The sequence below is a fragment of the Triticum urartu genome, unplaced genomic scaffold (genome assembly GCF_003073215.2).
Source record: "Triticum urartu cultivar G1812 unplaced genomic scaffold, Tu2.1 TuUngrouped_contig_7453, whole genome shotgun sequence".
Lineage (NCBI taxonomy): Eukaryota > Viridiplantae > Streptophyta > Magnoliopsida > Poales > Poaceae > Triticum > Triticum urartu.
Genome location: NW_024118298.1, coordinates 3,477 through 8,494, shown reverse-complemented (window position 1 = coordinate 8,494; position 5,018 = coordinate 3,477). Strand labels below are relative to the sequence as shown.

General features: G+C 36.5%; 1 long non-coding RNA gene across 1 annotated transcript; it reads left to right on the top strand.

Annotated features, from left to right (window-relative positions):
- The first annotated feature begins 43 nt into the window (after positions 1–43).
- Positions 44–705, top strand: LOC125531546. Its single transcript, XR_007293317.1, has 2 exons — positions 44–245; positions 342–705. It is a non-coding gene; the product is annotated as an uncharacterized LOC125531546 (long non-coding RNA).
- Positions 706–5,018: the final 4,313 nt, after the last annotated feature.

Sequence of the window (5,018 nt, the reverse complement as noted above, 5' to 3'; positions counted from 1 at the left end):
ATATGAACATCCATAGCTCTGGCGGAACCGGCGGGGGTAGCGGATGACGTCTCATCCTGCTCCTAGCCGGCGACGGTGGATCAACGCCTATTCTAATTTAACCTATTCTAATTTAATCCTCCTCTCTTCTTCTTGTAGGGCAACCTGTTCTTCTCGATGGTGCTCCAGCAACTGCATAATTCAGGCTGGAGGTGATGGAGGGCACTGTACAAGAGGACATGTGTATGGGAACAACAATACACCAGGTCCCCCTATATTTCTTTCATTTTCATGTACGATTCCTTTTTCCACAAAACAATTTCTGTGTCCTGACATACTCCCAATCCAATTTGTACATACAGGTAATGTTGTTGGCGATGGTCAATTGATTTGAGCATATTTGGAGACTGGTAGGCGCGCGGCTGTACTGCCCGAGTCACCACCTGAGAGAGGATCCCAGAGGAGATGGGCAGATGCTCCAGAGGATTTTGTACATAGAGCAACTTCCTCTTCATCTAGCTGATCTTTTCTCGAAAACTTGAGCGACTGGACTTATGCACTTGTCCCTTAGAGTCAATGGCCATAGCCTCTTGCGTATTCAGGCCCACTCTTCTTTCACCCAATATGTCTATTTCCAAATATTCACGCCCTTGGTTCTCTCCCATCTGACCTGTGACTAAAACTAAAATTAATATGTGCAACTAACAATGAGGCATCTCATGAGAATGGAGTTGAAATAATCGGTGTACTGATGGACATGTTATTTTTTTATTGCATACTTGTTTACTTTGGACCTCCGTCCTGAATAGTAAGATCAACACTAAGATTGATGTACTAATGACATTTAACTTTTTTTGTGTCAGGTTAGTTGATTTTGTACCTCAATCCAAGAGAGAGAGAGAGAGAGAGGTCCCCAGCAATTGCTCATTATAATGGTCCAGCTAATAAGCTTACGACGGAAGATTACATGGATAACAATTCTTGATGTTTACAACAATTAGTATTAGTGATAAATAGTATGGTTGGCTGCCTCTTTGTGGTTTCGTCAACAATTCATGATCTTTACATGAATTAGTAGTAGTGATAAGTAGTATGGATGCCATAGGATTATTTTTCATTCTCACATTCAATTATTAGTTATTGCAAGCTTCTTAGATCTATAATTTGGTAAACCTACTAACATCACTTAATTGAAATATTTTTTGTTTTTTCTTGTGCTCGCCTTGCAGGTAAATGTACTTGAAAAGTCTAATCTGCAACCTTTCACTCAAAGCCCTTAAAAATAAAATGACAATAATTCGGTATATACATGTCTTGAATTAAATTTTTGTCTTATATTGCAACTTGTATTATCAATGATTTTTGATGAATTAGATTTCCTTTACTTGAAAATGAGCCACCTTTTCTAACACAGTAAAGCTATGTTTAGAAGTATTCACTAATTAACTTGTGAAGAGATCTGAAACAAGGTTACCCACTATCAGAAATAATGAATGCATCTGTACAATAATCAGTTGGGTACCTTCTTTTAGTTTGAGTTTCATAATTTGGATAGTTTTTATTGGATTGTTATTGTTGTTTCATGTATTTGTTACGCACTATTGTCCCACCTTATGTTACTTGACAATATTGCAAAACATATGTTTTAATGGAGCTATCTGAATGACCTTGATTTGATTTTACCTTGTCTAATATTTTTCTGTTGTTAGTACCATTTGGATAGAAATTTCATATGTAATCAGTAAGTTTGCATTTAGTTTTTCTGTTTTTATTTCCTTTGTTTCCTCAAAGGTTGATTTCACACGATAATCCCATTTGCAAGAGAGCTTTTCATCGCCTCCATACATGTGTTTCTCTGTAAGTCCTAAACTGGTTTGGAAATTTGGATTTGTGGTCTGGCCTGGATGTCAACATCATTTTCTGTATGATGGTATTATCTGATGATGGGAAAATGAAACATTTTTCCATTACCAGATATGTTCTCTTACTCATTCTCTTTAAGTACTACATCTGGAATGATGTTAATTGGCGATTAGATTACTCCCAGGCTTGCTAGCTTTTGGAGAGAAAATTATAACTGATCAGATTTGGATTTTTTTTCTGACCATTTCCATGGGAACGAGGGATTACGTCATTGCTTTACCTGGTACAATTTGTTTGTGGCTACAGCCCATAGCTACAAAAAAAGCATCTTCATATTTTCTTAGGTGTCTTGCCTGTTGCAAATACTGGCATTCGGTCAATTTGTAGGCTACTTGCATATTTTCTTCTTCTTGTAGTTGTGTTTTGCTTGGAAACGGCCTACTATCACATAATATATTGACATGCCCTCACCAACATAATTTGTTACCTTCGCAACAAATTTGAAAAGATGCAGAGTGTTGTTTGTCAGGTGTGATTGCCAACTTTTTGAGTTTTTTATAATTCAACTCGTGTCTACCTCCCTTGTGTACAGTGTATTACTGTTATCGCTTGTTTGTTGTCTTCTTTTATTATGGACAAACTACTAACATTATTGTATGTTTTTACTGAATGTATATGTCCAGTGTACTACCATTCTTCTTTTATATATAATTATACCACAGAGGTTTTTACAAATATTTATATTATTCTTTTATCAAAATGGATGAGTGTGCGAACATGTTCTATGATTGAACTTACATATGTGAAAGTACTACTCTGCCATGTTTTGTGGAATCATAAGTACAACTGAGATTCCTATCATTTTATTGATAAAATGGACGGGCGCAGCAACGCGCGCCATCAATGATCTAGTTCCATTTACGCTGGAGCATAAAACATGATAGTGTTTGGTTGCACATGCTGCAATGTACTATGCTATTTTGTACTAATTTTAGTCTGTCCTATTTCCTACCTCATCTTAGTGCAGTCCCAATATTTTGTTAGTTTTGATTCTTGCATCTTAGTTGAAGGGAGGTTTCAATCAACAGCTCTCAGATTTTGTACTAAAAGATTGTTGTTACAGGTTTGTATGTTGCTATGTGCGTTACAGTAACTTCTGAAGTGCTTTTTGGGCGCCTTTTCAGTTACATGTGTTTATGGGTCATATTTTACGGCAAAATCACCTTATCCCACTAGAGTCTAACATATACCATTTGCTACAAGTAGATTCTCTTTAAAAACTTGTAAAGCATAAAGAGGCTAGTTATCTAGCAGATGTAAGATAAACTGGAGTGTACTGTGACCTCCCAAAGATAAAGATATGAGTATTAATATACTATTATCCTATTCTTGTTTCAGGTTGATCTCAATGAAAGAGTTGTTGGCAGTGACCTCCCAAATGAATCACATAACGAAGCTAAAGAATATGCTTCATTGAATGCTATGCTGGTGATGTAATAGTTTCTTCACTAATAAATGTTCTACTTCATTCTCATACTGAAACAATTGTTCATCATAAGTTGCAGGAACTACATCCTAGCAATTGTGCGGTAACCAAAGAGTGTTACACCGGTTTATCGTTACCACAAGAAAAAATGGTCCCTAAGGTGTGTGCATAAATTTCTGCTTTGTTATTAAAAAATGCCTATTTTTTGTATAAGTTTACTTACAACTAAACTGAAACCTCAATTGTAGAAAGCACACATCGAGAAGTTTGATAGGGCCAATGAAGGAAGTGTAGAATCAACTTCGCCGGACAAGCATATCACTACGCAGGAATTGCATCCTAGTTTTTCTATGAGAACTAAAGAGGATTACAGTGGTTTATCTTTACCACACATGGTTGCTAAGGTGTGTGCGCATAATTTTTTTACTTCATTATCAACCAATGCCTATGATTGTGTATATTCATGTCATACTAAATTGAACCTCAAGTGTAGAAGGCATGCATTGAAAAGGTTGATAAGGACAATCAAGGCTGCGCAGAATCAACCAAAGAGGGTTACACCAATCAAGGAAGTGCAGAATTTACTTTGCCAGATAAGCAGATTACTGCCCAGGAATTGCATCCTAGGTTTTCTTGGAGAACCAAAGAGGATTACACTGGTTCATCTTTACCACACATGGTTGCTAAGGTGTGTGTGTATGCATAAACTTCTGATTCATTGTCAAACAATGTCTATGTTTTATGTATGTTTACTTACAACTGAACTAAACCTCAACTATAGAAAGCACACATTGAAAAAATTGATCATAGGGTCAATCAAGGGTGTGCAAAATCAACTTTGCCAGACAAGACTAACCAGGAATTGCATCCTAGCAATTGCGCAAGAACCAAAGAGGGTTGCACCAGTTTATCTTCACCACATGAACACAGAGTTGCTAAGGTGTGTGTGCATGAGCGCATAAATTTCTGCTATGTTATCAAACAATGTCTATGTTTTCTATAAGTTTACTTACAATTAAACTGAACCTAAACTGTAGAAAGCACATGATGGTCCTGAAGCAAATAATGGCCGTGCTAAAAATAACAATGCCACCAAGCAAGGTGGTCCTGAACCAAGTGTACAACTTTATATCTGAATGATAATGGTTAAAATAGTTAGTTGGTCTAATTCCATGTGCAATTGTCCCTTTCTGTGTAAAGTGAAATCTTCCATGGTTTGTGATAATGTATGTTACATTTTTTGAAAAAATAGGATAAAATGAAAGTTTTCTTGGTTTCGTTGAACCCGAGAAGCAAAGATAAATTTGTGGCCGAAGGAACTTTAGTGAGTAGAGATAAAACATACGTGGTTGGAGGAAACATGCTTAGAGAGAAATATGTAGCGGTTTTTGTTTGTGTTGTTTCAAGACTTGGAGATCAAAAATTGGTTAGACCATATGAACAATTGGAAACATTAAGGGATGCTATTGGTCATGTTATTGCATGGCCTCTATCACATGTAAGTACACTTCCATGCAATCATCGTATGCTCCAATGTGCGTGCTTAAGGCTTTTTATTTATGAAGTATCTTTGTGATTTTGAGTTAAAAAACCAAAGTTAACGACTCCTATACAACCTCAAAACAAGCCACCAAACACTGGTATGGTACATCATCAAAGTACATTTCTTCTCCAACTAGTCTTAAAGCCA